Consider the following 18,284-nt stretch of genomic DNA (forward strand, 5'->3'; position numbering starts at 1 on the left):
GTGAATGGGTTGTCTGAGAGGCTGGTGATAACACGTCCATGGTAACTTTGAAGAGAGAATTGGATATCAAAAAGGAAAAAGATGCACGGCCTTGGGAAAAGGGCAGGGGCAGAAGTGGACCAATTGGGATACATTTTCAAAGAGGCACAGTGGCCTCTTCACACGCTGCTTGACTGTTTAAATGCCGATTAGAAATTGAGAGAGCATGGGTTTAAATATCTCCCTGGCTGTTTGAGAAGTTACATTTATTTTTTAAAAATCGGAACAATGATACTGATGACAGACTGCATAGTGGCGGAGTGGTTAGCACTGCTGCCTCACAGCGCCAGTGACTATGTGGAGTTTGCAGAAAAAGGCATTAAAAACATTTGTCCCCACAAACCAGAACGGGACTTGTGGGGGTCTCCCAGGGGATTGGAGGCCCCCCGCCACATGCCCTTTGAGCAGGGTGGTGCCCTAGCAGTGCCAGCCTGTCCCCCTGGCAGTGCCACTAGGGAGTAATGGTGAGTGGAGCTCCCCACTGTACAAAACGGGGCTATGTGCGGCCGCGTGTTCCCTTTTCAGGCCCTTTATACAACTCGAGTCGCATTGAATCACCATCTGTTTGGTGGCACTGCGAGCGCCGGGAAACACGCTGCTAAACGCTCTTGCTAGGGGACTTTGCTCGCTAGGAGATTTTGTTCCCCTTTGGGAGAAGCGTACCCATTGTTTTTTTAAAAATATTTTTATTCAAGGCATAAAGATATAAAGATATCAGAAGACCAAAACATCAACATGAACAGAGACCACAAACCCCCAGTCTCCCCCAATACCTACACCCTCTGACCCTGCCACCCCCCCCCCCCCCTTCGCCACGCTGATCCCTCAACCCACCGTGAAGAAGTCAGTGAACGGTTTCCACCTCTGGGTAAACCCGTCCCCGAGCCACAAAAGTGAACTTGATCTTCTCCAACCGCAGAAATTCCTGGTAGGTCGCTCACCCACACCTCTGCGGCTCTGAGTCCCGCCAACACAACAAGATCTGGTTCCAGGCTATCAGGAAGGCAAAGGCCAATATCATAGATTATCACAGAATTTACAGTGCCGAAGGAGGCCATTCGGCCCATCGAGTCTGCACCGGCTCTTGGAAAGAGCACCCCACCCAAGGTCAACACCTCCACCCTATCCCCATAACCCAGTAACCCCACCCAACACCAAGGGCAATTTCGGACACTAAGGGCAATTTATCATGGCCAATCCACCTAACCCGCACATCTTTGGACTGTGGGAGGAAACCGGAGCACCCGGAGGAAACCCACGCACACACGGGGAGGATGTGCAGACTCCGCACAGACAGTGACCCAAGCCGGAATCGAACCTGGGACCCTGGAGCTGTGAAGCAATTGTGATATCCACAATGCTACCGTGCTGCCCAGAATAGGTCAGCTTCTCTCCCCACCTGGACTCCGGCATCTTCCGACAAACCGAATATCGCCACTTCCGGACTCGGGGCCACCCCCACACCCAGAACCTTGGAGATAACATTTGAGGACCCCTGCTGGAACCCTCTCCGTCTTGGACCCGCCCAGAACATGTGGACATGATTTGCGGACCCTCACACTGCCCACACCTATCCTCCACCCCTGCAAAGAACTGACTCATCCTTGCAGACGTCATGTGGGCCCTATGCGCCATCTTAAACTGGATGAGGCTTAGTCTCGCACACGACGAGGCAGCGTTCACCCTCCACAGGGCCTCGTTCCATTTCCAGCCTTCACCTTCCACCCAACTCCTACTCCCATTTACGCTTAATCTCCTCCACCAGAGTGCCCCCTTCTCCATCAACTCACTGTAGATAACCGACACTCTCCCCTCCCCGATATCATTGGAAAACACAACGCCGAATACTCCGAGTTGGCTACCCCTAGCAACAGCGCCTTATCCATCACAAAAAATCTATCCAGGACTACACCCGATGCACTTGTGAGTGAGTAGTCATAGTTGCCTCGATCCACCGGCCACGTCACTTTCTTGCTTGAGTGCTGTGCGACCGGTGAATGCCGGGAGCGCCCTCTCGCGGGCTTCCCGACAGTCTTTGCGCCTCACAGGATTCACCCAGGTCACGCAAGGCATCCGAATCTGAAACACGGCCACAAGGGGCGTGGCCAGATGGCACGCGCCAAAGGCGGTTTTAAACTGGCTTAGGCAAACTTACCTGGTATCCACCGACAACGTGGGATCCACCGACGTTCCCAACGATGTCGCAGCCAAGTGCCATTCAGCACTAGTTCACACAAACACCTCCCGGGCCATCGGAGACCCCTGCGTGATCAGGATAAGTGCAGGATGGCCTCCTGGCCCTCCTCCTGGAAAGAGGGCACCTTGGCACTGCCCAGCTGGCACTGCCACCCTGGAACTGCCAAGGTGTCTGGGTGGCACTGCCAAGATGGCAGGAGCACTGCCTGGTGGCCAGGGTGGCAGTGCAAGGGTGTCCAAGTGTCAGGGTGGCACTGCCAAAGGCCAGGGGGCAAGGTGGACAATGCTCATGAAGGGAGGGTGGATGGGGGGTTTGAAGGGTGGAGCGTGCAGGGCATGTAAGCAGGGGCCTCCAGGATGTTGGGACCTGGAAGGGAGGGGGTACTGTAAAAGGGCTCGGGGGACCTGACAAGAGGGGGCCCCCAGGGACCCCATAGCGGGGTGTCCTCACTTGGGGGGGGGGGGGGGGGGGTAGTGCCCATGTGTGTGTGTGGGAGGGGTGACATTGCCCATGGGTGGAGGGTATGGGGGATCCACCTGCTCACTTAGAGATCGGGGCACCCTGTCTAATGGTGGCCTGATCTCAGGAGTTCAGTTCCCCAGTGATAAAAGAAGTGTGAACTAAACCGGTGAGAAACTCCTCAGGGCCCAAAAAAGTGACTAAGTGTCATCGAATAATGATGGGGAACTCGCTGGCAGAGCCGGTGGGAAACCCCCTGAAAACCCGCCACAAATGAACTCAGAAATCTTTGGGGAGGATCGTGCCCATAGAGGCCTATGCACTCTTCTAATCCCATTTTCCACAATGTGCCACATCGCCTTGCATGCCTTGGCTTTGCAAGTGATCATCTAAATATTTCTTAAATGTTATGAGGGTCTCTGCCTCCACCACCCTTCCAGGCAGCGAGCTCCAGACTGGCTCCACCCTCTGGGTAGAAAGGTTTTAAATCTATGCCCCCTGGTCATTGGTCCCTCCATCAAGGGGAAAAGTTTCTCCTTGACTACTCTATCTATGCCCCTCATAATTTTCTAATCGTGTGGATGTATTTAAGGGGAATCTGGATAAACACATGAGGGATAAAGGAACCGAAGGAGATGCAGATAGTGTAAGCCGATAAGGAATGGGAGGGGCTGGTGTGGAGTATAAACACCAGCATGGAGTATATACACAAGGTGGCTCTTTCTGTGTTATAGGCTTATTGTAGTTCGATGTGATGTTGGTTTTGTATCGCTGATTGTCTCCTGCAGTAGCCTGTGGCAGGGTGTTATTTTGAATAATTTCAGACTGCTGAATTAAGTTATTTTACGTTGGTTCCTCACAGTGCACTAATTACACAGTAATCACTGCAGAAAATAACAAGGGTTTCTCTTTGCCAAAATTAAGGACCCTCGGGTTAAAATGCGCCAACATTTCACCAATCTAGTAAACCACTTAATTACACAGCCTGGGGCCTTGTAATGGTGTTGACAGGCTGATAAACAAACGGCCTATTTAACTGCAATGTTAATTTTTCAATTTCTGACACAGTATCGTTAGTTCAGTTGGCTGTTCAAAGGAGGAATGTCTTTACTTTGTGCTGAAGTAAATCTTCTTTGGAATAAAATTGCTTTTAGAGTCAAGGTGCTTGGCGCTATTGATTTAATCATGTCTAAGTCAGGTGTTTGTTGATCCTGGGCTGGATTCTCCGTTCTGGAGGCTAATATCGTCCCGCCAGAGTAGAATCACTCCTGGTCTCCACTGGTACCAGGAGCAGCTCCCAGGAGCAATTCCCTCACCTGTTCCATGTCAGTTTATGCATGAAGTGCCGCTGGTGGGATTCTGTCGGAATCCCGGTATTGGGCTGCCATTTTGAGCAGGCTGTCTGACAGCGAGGTCCGGCGGCTGCCCCCCTCCCCCCCATGCAAATCCTGCCCGCCCCCCTGCCACTGACAAGCAGGGGCATCCTCCCCACCGCACAGCATGCACGCATGAGGTTGACCCGACCTCCCCCACGATCGCCCATCAGACCAGCTCAAGTCCTGCCATCAGACCTCCCCAACAGAGAGCCCATCAGACCCCCATCAGACTCCCCATCAGGCCCCACCTGCAGGGGTCCCTATCAGAACCCCTGATCAGAGACTCCTGCCTGAAAGCTGAAAGCAGTCGAGGCAGTAGGGTGAAAAATCACTGCATTTTCACTTACCCATTCCTAACACCTGCTGCCTCAGACAAAAGTGTTTAAAGCAGCAGCTGTTACACATTTCAGAGACCTCCTTCAAAGCCCATAACACTTCAAAGGGCTTGACATCTCCCAACAGCCTTGCATCTTCCACTCAATTTCACACAGAAATACATTGCATTTGCCAGTGATTGACAGTTTTATTACCCCAGAGTCAGCTGCTTTTTGGATTGTTTATTGATCTTTCCCTTCACGCTTGAATGCATCTCCTTGCTTCCATGCTAACCACAATGTTAATAAGCACTCTTGCTCGGATTGATAGCCCCAAACCACATCAAAGGCAGCTAAGTACTTCCTGCTGTGAAAAAGAGGAAGTCAATTTAGATGTGGTGAGCGGGGGACTGAGGGGGTGCCGGATGGGGTCTCTCTTGGGGGGTGGGGACAGTCTGATGGGGGAATCTGGGAGAAGGAGGGTGCAAGGGGTGACATGGGAGGGGGGGGGGGGTTGGAGGGTGCGCGTTTGGGGGCAGGAATTGCACTGTGGGAGGTGAGGGATGCTTCCAATGGACTTTGGGAGCACCTCTTTACGCACTGACCTCCTTGACCCACCACGGTGTCCACCAGATCGGAGCTATGCTTGAAAATATCTGCAGCAATCCACGCCTGTGTGAATCCTGGCTGAGGTGGCAGAATCATCATGGAGCCTGTGTGTTTCCAGCCTGTTAATTGGTTGCAAATGGATTCAAATGACCTTTGCATCCTTCTGCCGACGGCCCCCGGCGCTGATCCCGTTTTTAGCCCGACGTTTGATTCTCTGCCAGATCGGGAACCTCGCTACTGGCGGTGGGCATCGGAGAATTCATCAGTTTGGGTCTTGTACAGGCAACCTCTCCCCATGGGTTGATGTATCAAAGGTTTTGGAGAAAACATTGACAACAAATGCTTTCAAAACGTCGTCTTCGTTCTCAGCATTCCCAACCTCGTCCAGGACATCCAACTCTCCGAGAACTCTGCTGTCCTCCAATTCTTCCGCTCCACGTCCTTCACTTCACCATTCATCCCTGTGGTACTTGCACCCATCTTTTTTTTTATTCATCACCAGAGCACCCCTAGTTGAAAAGCTGCTGCAGTAGGTACACCCACAGTGCTGTTAGGGAGGGAGTTCCAGGATTTTGACCCAACGACAGTGAAGGAATGGCCGATACATTTCCAAGTCAGGATGGCGCGTGGCTTGGAGGACTGTACAGAATGATTGAGTTATCAGACAGATTTAAGCTCTCAAGTGAAAAGACAGCCCATTGCCAAGAAACTGGAGCTAGCACCGTCGTGATGAGCTGAATAGCTTCCTTCTGTGCGGTGAGATTGTATTTTGCTCAGATTGGCAGCTTTCGTTCATTTGTGCACGTCCCCAAAGTAAGCAATGCCTTTGACTCACCTTCCTGCCTTGACAGGAAGATGGAGTCAGGCTTTTAGTATGTGATATTAGAGATTCTGAGTTAAGGGTGGTGGGGTTTCCATGCTGAAATAAGCAACTCGGGCCGGGGGAGTTTGATCAAAATCCCCGCCCAGCGCCAACATGTATGATGCTGCATTACATGTGCTCTGAGTGACCACAGTGTCAAATTTCCACCTCTTCCACATTCTGGAGCCCTAACTGCATCTGCCAAATGTCTGCAGGTCATTTTTAAACATGCCTGTAACGTCAGCTGTCTGCCTCATATAAACGGGCAGCCATGCATCTGTTACAGAAGCATTCGGAGTACCAGTTATGTAGCCTGCTGTCTGCTAAACCCACGGAAATATAACCCTTAGTCATTCAGACAATGCAGTTCCAACCGGAGAAATGTGTGCGTGAGGCAGTGAATAGGTAGTGAGAGAAAATGACTGGAATAACTGAGCATATTGACTCTTATCGTATTCCAGCCAGTGGAAGTTAAATATGTACACCGAGGGCAAAAGGAATAGAATATAAAAGAGGAGCTAGATGTGAACGAGTAAGGAATGGAAAGGTATGTCCCTGGGATGAAAAGATGTAAGAAGGTTGGGAGAAAGCTTGTATAGGGTTTAAACAATGGCCTTTGGGATTGAATGGTTTGTGGCTGCAAATTCAAGGTGTTTCTATATCTGGTATCCTCAAGACAGTACTTTCCGTTTTCTCTGAAAAGCTGTATGTCATCGTGTGCCGAGTGGACTGCGGGTTGGACAGTCAGTGAACTGAGGCTCCCATCAGTCACTTAGATGAATAACAGTGAGTGATCACATCCTCTACTGCTTAAAAGTCCGAAACCAGTGATTAATGCCATATGCCTTTGGAATACTTGCAAAGTAGCATGGTTTCTTTCTTGTGGTTGGAGTCACTGTACAAATATTTACAGGGTTACCAATAGGATGTTGTTGCTGCCTCTCTGTGTGTCTCCAGCCTGTTACTGGGGAGTTTATAGGATCTGACAAAAGTGCAGTCAACAAACTGAGTGGGTTGAACTCATAAAGATCAGTGAACTCAAACACAGTGATCTGCTCATGTACTTTTTCTCCCTGTTCCTGATGTGTTTACAATGTGTCCCTGGCACCCAAACCTCAACAGGTCCTATCTGCATTTTTCATCTCCCCTCGTTGGTAAATTATTTATTCTGAGGATTAATAGCAATTGCAGTGTGTGTTTAATTCACTTGAGAAAGCATAAAATTCACAAACTCGCACAGCAAAAGGCCTTTGGACTGAAGGCTGCATTGTGGTTGTTGGAATGCAGTGACTCCGATTCTGACATGGCTATCGGGGAGGTTTGGGCAGGGAGATTGGAGGTGCAGGGGGAGGTAGTGAGATTGGAGGTGCAGGGGGAGGTAGGGAGATTGGAGGTGCAGGGGGAGGAAGGGAGATTGGAGGTGCAGGGGGAGGTAGGGAGATTGGAGGTGCAGGGGGAGGTAGGGAGATTGGAGGTGCAGGGGGAGGTAGGGAGATTGGAGGTGCAGGGGGAGGTAGGGAGATTGGAGGTGCAGGGGGAGGTAGGGAGATTGGAGGTGCAGGGGGAGGTAGGGAGATTGGAGGTGCAGGGGGAGGTAGGGAGATTGGAGGTGCAGGGGGAGGTAGGGAGATTGGAGGTGCAGGGGGAGGTAGGGAGATTGGAGGTGCAGGGGGAGGTAGGGAGATTGGAGGTGCAGGGGGAGGTAGGGAGATTGGAGGTGCAGGGGGAGGTAGGGAGATTGGAGGTGCAGGGGGAGGTAGGGAGATTGGAGGTGCAGGGGGAGGTAGGGAGATTGGAGGTGCAGGGGAAGGTAGGGAGATTGGAGGTGCAGGGGAAGGTAGGGAGATTGGAGGTGCAAGGGGAGGTAGGGAGATTGGAGGTGCAGGGGGAGGTAGGAAGATTGGAGGTGCAGGGGGAGGTAGGGAGATTGGAGGTGTGTTATAACCTGCCTACTTACCATTGGCTGGGGACTAATGACAATCCCACAATCCTGTGGGAGTATGAGCTTCCCCAATGAGGGGAGCGGAGAACCCATTAGTAAACTCCTAGTATAAATAAAGCTGGCCAGTTTAGGAGCCATCAGGAAGGAGTATGCAGCAAGGGAAGTTGCTGCTGCTGTTATATATATATATGTTATTGTAAATAAATGTTATTACTTTGTATCCTTAAACCTCGTGCTGGATTCTTCGTGGCCCTCACAAAACTGGCGACGAAGGTTAAAGTGAATAGCTGTCTACACTGCTGAAGCCACCTCCCTGGATTTTTGTTGCATACAGGTTGGAAGTTGTTTTCTATTATACCATGCCTCTGTACGGACGTTTGGATGTTTTTGATGCTGCGCTGGTAAGCTGGAACCAGTACACACAACGGATGCGTTACTATTTCCGGGCAAACAATATCACCGAAAACGAGCGGCAGGTGATCATATTGCTCACCGCCTGCGGCCCGCATACGTTTGGGGTGATTAGGAGCCTTACGTACCCAGCTGCGCCGGACACCAAAATGTTTGATGAACTTGTGAACATAGTGGGGCAACATTTTAACCCAACCCCGTCCACGATAGTCCAGCGTTACCGGTCTAATACCGCTGAGAGGACCCCTGGAGAATCCCTTGCCGATTTTCTATCCAGGCTACGCAGGATTGCGGAGTACTGTGACTATGGTGAGACCTTGTCAGAAATGTTACGCGACCGTTTGGTTTGCGGTATTAACAATGCGGCCACCCAGAGAAAGTTGTTAGCTGAGCCAACATTGACTTTTCAACAGGCCATTCAAATAGTATTGTCCCGAGAGAGCGCAGAACGAGGAGTGCAGGAGCTACAGGGAATGGAAGTGCATGCCTTGGGGCGCAACCCCTTCCGTCCGAAAACGTCACCCGCACTCCTGCGGTACCTTGGGCGAGGCAACGTCCGGACTGACGCCAGTGGCCGTCGGACATTCCTCCCCAAAGGGAGCCTTCTCCAGAACCAATGGATGAGGAGCCATGTCCGTGTCAGACTTGTAGGCGCTGACCCCGTCGCGGACGGCGGTCCTGGGGGCGCCAGAGGTGCCGTCGTTCCGACCAAAACTGGGACCAGCCCAGGGGCCGTAACTGGGACCAGCCCAGGGGCCGTCCCTTCCATGTGGATGAACCTGCAGCGACTACTCCCGAGGACGTGGAGACGGAGGACGACTGCCTGCAGTTGCATTGTGTGGCAGCTCCCCGTGTGGCCCCCATTAAGGTGACAGTACGGGTCAATGGCCACCCGCTTGAGATGGAGTTGGACACTGGCGCAGCGGTCTCCGTGATCGCCCAGAGGACATTCGACCGCATCAAGCAGGGTATACAGACCCTTACATTAACCGACTCACAGGCCAGGTTGGCCACCTACACGGGGGAACCACTGGACATTGCAGGAACTACAATGACCCCTGTTGTTTATGGACGCCAGGAGGGGCGTTTCCCACTTATTGTGGTGCGCGGCCATGGGCCCAGCCTGTTGGGTCGGGACTGGTTGCGCCATTTGCGGTTGCAATGGCAGCACATCCTCCAAACAGTTTCTGAAGGGTTGACTGAGGTGCTAGGACGATACCTAGATGTATTCCAGCCTGGTTTGGGGAAAATGAAAGGGGCCGTAGCCCGTATCCAAGTCGAACCAGGAGCCACGCCGCGCTATTTCCGGGCGCGCCCGGTGTCTTACGCCTTGCTCGAGAAGGTAGAAGGGGAGCTCACTCGTTTGGGTATTATCAGGCCCGTCCGTTTTGCTGACTGGGCAGCACCAATTGTACCTGTAATGAAGCCAGATGCCACAGTTCGCTTGTGTGGCGACTATAAACTTACAGTGAATACGGCTTCCCGATTTGACCGATATCCAATGCATAGAGGATCTCTACGCGAAACTTGCAGGTGGACTCTCGTTCACAAAATTAGATATGAGTCACGCCTACCTGCAGTTGGAGCTGGACCCTGCCTCCCGACCATATGTAACGATTAATACACACCGGGGCCTGTATGAATATACACGGTTGACCTTTGGAGTATCCTCTGCCTGCGCAATTTTTCAGCATGTTATGGAGGGCATTTTGAGAGGTTTACCACGTGTTGCTATCTACTTAGATGACGTTTTGATTACAGGGACGTCGGAGCAGGAACATTTGGAAAATCTGGAGGCTGTCCTTGGACGCCTTTCGGAGGCTGGAGTCCGTTTACGTTGCACAAAGTGCGTATTTCAGGCAAAGGAAGTAGTCTACCTAGGTTATCGGGTGGACGGCGAAGGTTTGCACCCCGTCGCAGAGAAGGTGCATGCAATTCAACATGCCCCCGCCCCGACTGACACTTCGCATCTTCGTTATTTTCTCGGTCTCATAAACTATTACGGGAAGTTCCTCCCCAACCTGGCAACTACACTGGCCCCTTTGCACTTTCTGCTAAAGAAAAATCACACCTGGGTTTGGGGTCAGCCGCAAGAAACCGCTTTCCGGCAGGTAAAGCAACAATTGTCGTTGTCTGGGTTACTAACCCACTATGATCCTGGAAAGCCTTTGCTCGTCACATGTGATGCATCCCCGTATGGTATTGGGGCCGTCCTGTCCCACAAGATGGAGAACGGGGCCAAGCGACCGATAGCTTTCGCCTCCCGCACATTGACTGCAGCAGAGAAAACGTACGCGCAGATCGAGAAGGAGGGCCTGGCAGTATTTTTTGCGGTGAAACGCTTCCACCAGTACGTGTATGGCTGCCATTTCACTATCGTGACTGATCATAAGCCTCTGCTGGGACTTTTCCGAGAGGATAAGCCAATACCGCCCATTGCTTCCGCACGGATCCAGCGCTGGGCCTTGTTGCTTGCAGCATACGAGTATTCTCTGGAGCACAAACCAGGTACGCAGATAGCAAATGCCGACGCACTGAGCCGATTGCCTTTACCGACCGGCCCCATGTCGACCCCCACGACCGATGAGGTGGTTGCAACCCTAAATTTTATGGACACCTTGCCTGTCACGGCATCACAGATCCGTGAGTGGACCCAGACAGAGCCAGTCCTGTCAAAGGTTTGGCACATAGTCCTGTATGGTGGGCAGCATAGACAGCTCCCAGGCGAGTTGCGGGCATTTTCCTCCAAGCTGTCAGAATTCAGCGTGGAAGACGGCATCCTCTTGTGGGGGACGCGTGTGATTGTCCCGGAAAAAGGCCAGGAGCTGATACTAACAGACTTGCACAATGGGCATCCAGGTGTGACCAAAATGAAAATGTTGGCCCGGAGTTATGTCTGGTGGCCAGGCCTCGACACCGACATTGAGAAGGTGGCCCAAAACTGCTCCATTTGCCAGGAGCATCAGAAGCTTCCGCCGGCCGCGCCCCTACATCACTGGGAATGGCCAGGGCGGCCTTGGGCACGCTTGCACGCAGATTTCGCAGGCCCTTTTCAAGGATCCATGTTCCTTCTATTAATTGACGCCCAGTCTAAATGGCTAGAGGTGCATAAGATGCAGGGGACAACGTCCTGCGCAACAATTGAAAAGATGCGTTTGTCGTTTAGTACGCATGGCCTCCCCGAGGTGCTGGTCACGGATAATGGCACCCCATTCACGAGTGAGGAGTTTGCGAGGTTCACGAAGATGAACGGCATACGCCATATCCGCACTGCCCCTTACCACCCGGCTTCAAATGGGTTGGCAGAGCGCGCAGTGCAGACATTCAAAAGAGGCCTAAAGAAGCAGTCTTCCGGATCAATGGACACGAGACTGGCTCGCTTTTTGTTTACGTATAGGACCACCCCCCATATGGTGACTGGGGTAGCTCCCGCAGAACTCCTAATGGGCCGGAGACTTCGCACCCGCCTTAGTATGGTTGTCCTGGACATTGGCGCAAAAGTACGCTGCACACAAGAACGGCAGGGACAGGGATTTTCTCGGCATCGGCCAATTCGGCAGTTTGCGCCCGGTGACCCAGTGTTCGTTCGGAATTTTGCTGGTGGTGCCCAGTGGGTTCCTGGTGTAATCTTTCGCCGAACGGGCCCTATATCTTACCAGGTGCAAGCCCAGGGTCGTCTCCAGCGCAAACATGTAGACCACGTTCGGTCCAGAAGACAATCCCCTCAAGAGATTCCCCGCCCCCAGAGCTCATTTCTACAGCCGCAGAGACCAGAGACAAGGGAAGGTAGTCCTCACAATCTTCCACTGGTGCCTCACTCGAAGCCTGCGCAGGTCGTTACAGAACCGAATGGAGCTAGAGACGCTGACATGACGGAGGCAGCAGACTCTGACTCCGAGATGGAGACACAGGATGCATCAGAGGGGGAATCCTCGGGTCCACGGGCCGTGGATGTACAACCGTTGCGCCGTTCATCGCGGAAGCGCCGTTCTCCGTCTCGTTACACGCCGCCTGATAACGCGTCGCGTGCAAATGTTGTCCGGCCTGCGGCAAAGCGAGTCTGTCGCCCTCCTTCACCAGGGTCTTCGGTGGATTCCTTGGACTTTGTGGGGGAGGGATGTTATAACCTGCCTACTTACCATTGGCTGGGGACTAATGACAATCCCACAATCCTGTGGGAGTATGAGCTTCCCCAATGAGGGGGGCGGAGAAACCATTAGTAAACTCCTAGTATAAATAAAGCTGACCAGTTTAGGAACCAGCAGGAAGGAGTGTGCAGCAAGGGAAGTTGCTGCTGCTGTTATATATATATGTTATTGTAAATAAATGTTATTACTTTGTATCCTTAAAACTCGTGCTGGATTCTTCGTGGCCCTCACAAAAAGGTGCAGGGGGAGGTAGGGAGATTGGAGGTGCAGGGGGAGGTAGGGAGATTGGAGTGCAGGGGGAGCTAGGGAGATTGGAGGTGCAAGGGTAGGTAGGGAGATTGGAGGTGCAGGGGGGAGGTAGGGAGATTGGAGGTGCAGGGGGAGGTAGGGAGATTGGAGGTGCAGGGGGAGGAAGGGAGATTGGGTGGAGGATTCAGGGCTCTGACACTAGACATTGGGAGGATTGGGTGTGTTGGTGTGAGGATGGGAGCTGGAGGAGGCTGGAGATTGAGGGAGCTGTCGCGATGATTGGTGTTGGGGGGTGTGAGGGTTGGAGGAGTGCGTTGGAGTGATGATTGTGAAGGAACGTGATTGTGAGGATTGTGTGGGAGAGAGTGTTGTGAGGGATAAAGGTTATTGGGGTGAGGGTTGTGTGGGGGTAAGGATTGTGAGTGGGATGAGAGTTATGGGGGACTGATGATTGTGTGGGAGTGAGGATTGCATGGGAGTGAGGGTTGTGTGGGAGTGAGGGCTGTGTGGGAGTGATGACTGTGAGGATTCTGTGCGAGTGATGATTGTGAGGATTTTGTGGGAATGAGGATTGTGAGGGTTGTGCGGGAGTGATGATTGTGAGAGTGTGATGATTGTGAGGGTTGTGCGGGAGTGAGGGTTGTGCGGGAGTGAGGGTTGTGCGGGAGTGAGTGGGAGTGAGGGTTATGTGGGAGTGATGATTGTGAGAGTGTGATGATTGTGAGGGTTGTGTAGGAGTGAGGATTGTGTGGGAGTGATGATTGTGAGAGTGTGATGATTGTGAGAGTGTGATGATTGTGGGGGTGTGATGATTGTGAGAGTGTGATGATTGTGAGAGTGTGATGATTGTGCGGGGGGTGATGATTGTGAGGGTTGTGTGGGAGTGATGATTGTGAGAGTGTGATGATTGTGGGGGTGTGATGATTGTGAGGGTTGTGTGGGAGTGATGATTGTGAGAGTGATGATTGTGAGAGTGTGATGATTGTGAGAGTGTGATGATTGTGAGAGTGTGATGATTGTGAGAGTGTGATGATTGTGAGGGTTGTGCGGGAGTGAATGGGAGTGAGGGTTGTGTGGGAGTGATGATTGTGAGAGTGATGATTGTGAGAGTGTGATGATTGTGAGGGTGTGATGATTGTGAGGGTGTGATGATTGTGAGAGTGTGATGATTGTGAGGGTTGTGTGGGAGTGATGATTGTGAGCGTGTGATGATTGTGGGGGGGTGATGATTGTGAGGGTTGAGTGGGAGTGATGATTGTGAGGCTGTGATGATTGTGAGGTTGTGATGATTGTGAGAGTGTGATGATTGTGAGGTTGTGATGATTGTGAGGGTGTGATGATTGTGAGGTTGTGATGATTGTGAGGGTGTGATGATTGTGAGGGTGTGATGATTGTGAGCGTGTGATGATTGTGAGGTTGTGATGATTGTGAGGGTGTGATGATTGTGAGCGTGTGATGATTGTGGGGGGGTGATGATTGTGAGGGTTGAGTGGGAGTGATGATTGTGAGGTTGTGATGATTGTGAAGGTGTGATGATTGTGGGGGTGTGATGATCGTGAGGGTTGTGTGGGAGTGATGATTGTGAGAGTGTGATGATTGATTGTGTGGGAGTGAGGGTTGTGAAGGTTTTTGACTGTGAGGGTTGTGTGGGAGTGATGATTGTGAGGGTTGTGGGGGTGAGAGTTGTGAGGCTGTGTGGGACTGGTGATTTTGAGGATGTGAGGGTTGTATGAGAGCAATGATTGTGAGGGTTGAGTAGGAGTGAGGATTGTGGGGATGAAAGTAATGGGGTGAGGGCTGTGGGGGAGTGAGGGTTGTGGAGGTGTGAGGGTTGTGGGGGAGTGAGGGTTGTGGGGGAGTGACGGTTGTGGGGGAGTGACGGTTGTGGGGGAGTGAAGGTTGTGGAGGGGTGAGGGCTGTGAGGGAGTGAGGGTGTGGAGAGGTGAGGGTTGTGGGAGAGTGAGGGCTGTGAGGGAGTGAGGGTTGTGGAGGGGTGAGGGTTGTGGGAGAGTGAGGGGAGTGAGGGTTGTGGAGGGGTGAGGGATGTGGGGGAGTGAGGGCTGTGGGGGAGTGAGGGCTGTGAGGGAGTGAGGGTGTGGAGAGGTGAGGGTTGTGGGAGAGTGAGGGGAGTGAAGGTTGTGGAGGGGTGAAGGATGTGGGGGAGTGAGGGCTGTGGGGGAGTGAGGGCTGTGTGGGAGTGAGGACTGTGCAGGAGAGGGTTGTGGGGGTTGTTGGGGAGTGAGGGTTGTGGAGGGGTGAGGGTTGTGGGGGAGTGAGGACTGTGAGGGTTGTGGGGGAGTGAGGACTGTGGGGGAGTGAGGGTTGTGGGGGAGTGAGGGTTGTGGGGGAGTGAGGGTTGTGGGGGAGTGAGGACTGTGGGGGAGTGAGGGTTGTGGAGGGGTGAGGGTTGTGGGGGAGTGAGGGTTGTGGGGGCGTGAGGGCTGTGGGGGCGTGAGGGTTGTGGGGGAGTGAGGGTTGTGGGGGAGTGAGGACTGTGGGGGAGTGAGGGTTGTGGAGGGGTGAGGGTTGTGGGGGAGTGAGGGTTGTGGGGGAGTGAGGACTGTGGGGGAGTGAGGGTTGTGGGGGAGTGAGGACTGTGGGGGAGTGAGGGTTGTGGGGGAGTGAGGGTGGTGGGGGAGTGAGGGTGGTGGGGGTTGTGGGGGAGTGAGGATTGTGGGGGAGTGAGGGTTGTGGGGGAGTGAGGGTTGTGGGGGAGTGAGGGTTGTGGGGGAGTGTGGGCTGTGGGGGCGTGGGTTGTGGGGGAGTGAGGGTGGTGGGGGTTGTGGGGGACTGAGGGTTGTGGAGGACTGAGGGTTGTGGGGGACTGAGGGTTGTGGGGAACTGAGGGTTGTGGGGGAGTGAGGGTTGTGGGGGACTGAGGGTTGTGGGGGGTGAGGGTTGTGGGGAAGTGAGGGTTGTGGGGGACTGAGGGTTGTGGGGAAGTGAGGGTTGTGGGGGAGTGAGAGTTGTGGGGGACTGAGGGTTGTGGGGAAGTGAGGGCTGTGGGGGACTGAGGGTTGTGGGGGAGTGAGGGCTGTGGGGGACTGAGGGTTGTGGGAGAGTGAGGCTTGTGGGTGGGGTGAGAGTTGTGGAGGAGTTAGGGTTGTGGAGGAATGAAGGTTTTGTGGGGGGTGAGGGATGAGGATTGTGCAGGAGTGAGGGTTGGGGGCTTGAGGGTTGTGTGGGCGGTGAGGATTGTGGTGTTGTGAGAATCATAGAATGCCTACATTGCAGATGAAGGCCATTCAGCCCATCGAGTCCGCACTGACCCTCTGAAAGTGCACCCCACCGAGGCCTTCGCCGCCACCCTACCCCTGTAACCCAGTATCCTTTGGAAACTAAGGGCAAATTTATCATGGCCAATCCACCTTTGGACTGTGGGAGGAAACAAGATCATCTGGAGGAAACTTCCGGGTGCGGCAATGACCAGCTAGGTCGCACGTTTCGGCAGCTCCCGGTGGAACGGAATTTTGGGCTCTTGATAGGAGCCCCAACGGCAATTTTAACGGCAAAAAACACTGTGCTGTAATCCAGAAGGGAATCCCCCCTGGACACGGATGGAAAAAAGAGAGGAAAGTGGCCGGATTGCGGTGGACCCTCTAGAGCAGCGGCCAGGAAGGCAGGCACAAAGCAAGATGGCGACGGAAGGAGGCAGTTTAATATGGGGCCTTGACCAACAAGAGTTCCTGCGGCGTTGCGTGGAAGAACTCAAAAAGGAGATGAAGAAGGAGCTGTTGGCCCCGATATTACAAGCGATTGAGGGGCTAAAGGAGGAGCAAAAGACCCAGGAACAGGAGCTTCGGGTCGTGAAGGCAAAGGCTGCTGAGAATGAGGACGACATACAGGGCCTGGTGGTGAAAACGGAGATGCACGAGGCACAACACAAAAGGTGTGTGGAAAGGCTGGAGGTGCTGGAGAATAATGCGAGGAGGAAGAATTTAAGGATTCTTGGTCTTCCTGAAGGTGTAGAAGGGGCGGACGTCGGGGCATATGTGAGCACGATGCTGCGCTCGTTAATGGGATCGGAGGCCCCGACGGGTCCGCTGGAGGTGGAGGGAGCCTATCGAGTTATGGCGCGAAGACCGAGGGCTGGAGAAATTCCTCGAGCCATAGTGGTGAGATTTCTCCGATATAAGGACAGAGAGATGGTCCTCAGATGGGCAAAGAAAACTCGGAGCAGTAGGTGGGAGAACGCGGTGATCCGCGTATATCAAGATTGGAGTGCGGAGGTGGCGAGAAGGAGGGCAAGCTTTAATCGGGCCAAGGCGGTGCTGCACAAACGGAAGATTAAATTTGGAATGCTGCAACCGGCAAGACTGTGGGTCACATATCAAGGGAAACACCACTACTTCGAAACGGCAGATGAGGCGTGGACATTTATTGTCGGGGAGAAACTGGAGTGAGCGGGCCATAAAAAGAACGTTTGGGACAAAGTGGGGGGGTGAATATGTGGGATGATGGGGGGAAAAAGAGGGAAGAGATGACTTCCCAAGTTGTTAATCCTGCGACCCTGTAACTTTTCTCTCTTCCCCATTCGTGGAGGAGGGGGGGAGGGAGGATGAGCAGCTGAGGGCGCCGGCCATTGGGGGCGGGGCCAAAAGGGAAGCGCTGGCTTTGTTCTCGCGCTATGGTAATCACGGCGGGAACAGGGAAGCAGGAAGGACAGTGTGAGCCGAGGTCACGGGGGGAAGCCGCGGTCGGCCAGAGTTTGCTGACTTCTGGGAGCAACATGGGGGGTGCAATTACGCTAGTTTGGGATCTAGCGGGGGGGGAGGTTAACTGGGTTGCTGCTGCTGGGGAGAAGGGGGAGCTGTTATGGGGGGGGGGGGGGGGTGGTCGGGGCGGGGGGGGCGCCGCTTGGGGGAGATGCGGCTACTTGGGAACCGGGTGAGGAGCTGGATTGAAAAAGGAGATGGCTAGTCGTCAAGGGGGTGGGTAAAGAGACCCCCAACCCGGTTGATCACGTGGAATGTGAGAGGGCTGAATGGGCCGATTAAGAGGGCACGGGTACTCGCACACCTAAAGAAACTTAAGGCAGATGTGGTTATGCTTCAGGAGACGCATCTGAAGCTGATAGAGCAGGTCAGACTACGCAAAGGATGGGTGGGGCAGGTGTTTCATTCGGGGCTAGACGCAAAAAACAGGGGAGTGGCCATACTAGTGGGGAAGCGGGTGATGTTTGAGGCAAAGACTATAGTGGCAGATAGTGGGGGCAGATACGTGATGGTGAGTGACAAATTGCAAGGGGAGGCGGTGGTATTAGTGAACGTGTATGCCCCGAACTGGGATGATGCCAACTTTATGAGGCGTTGGTTAGGACGAATCCCGGACCTAGAAGTGGGGAAGTTGGTAATGGGTGGAGATTTTAATACGGTGCTGGACCCAGGGCTGGACAGATCGAGGTCCAGGACCGGAAGGAGGCCGGCTGCAGCAAGGTGCTTAAGGACTTTATGGAGCAGATGGGAGGAGTAGACCCCTGGAGATTTAGTAGACCTAGGAGTAAGGCGTTTTCGTTTTTCTCCTATGTCCACAAAGTTTATTCACGAATAGATTTTTTTATTTTGGGAAGGGCACTGATCCCAAAGGTGACGGGGACGGAGTACACGGCTATAGCCATTTCGGATCATGCTCCACATTGGGTGGACCTGGAGATAGGGGAAGAAAAACAACAGCGTCCA

At 53.2% G+C, this 18,284-nt stretch overlaps 1 protein-coding gene across 14 annotated transcripts in view; it reads left to right on the plus strand.

Moving 5' to 3' along the window:
- The window catches only part of nav3 (neuron navigator 3), a 1,340,243-nt gene that overhangs the window by 870,279 nt on the left and 451,680 nt on the right, over positions 1 to 18,284 (plus strand). Inside the window, exon 1 of one of the 14 annotated variants that reach the window (XM_072484727.1) lies at positions 6,381 to 6,403. The exons of 12 other annotated variants lie outside the window; for them this stretch is intronic. The gene's annotated coding sequence lies outside the window, so the exon portion shown is untranslated. Of the gene's footprint in view, positions 1 to 6,380; positions 6,404 to 6,432; positions 6,643 to 18,284 lie in introns of those variants that run through there. One more of the 14 variants, XM_072484723.1, reaches the window with a different exon arrangement.

This window comes from Scyliorhinus torazame, chromosome 19 (assembly GCF_047496885.1).
Source record: "Scyliorhinus torazame isolate Kashiwa2021f chromosome 19, sScyTor2.1, whole genome shotgun sequence".
NCBI classification, from domain to species: Eukaryota; Metazoa; Chordata; class Chondrichthyes; order Carcharhiniformes; family Scyliorhinidae; genus Scyliorhinus; species Scyliorhinus torazame.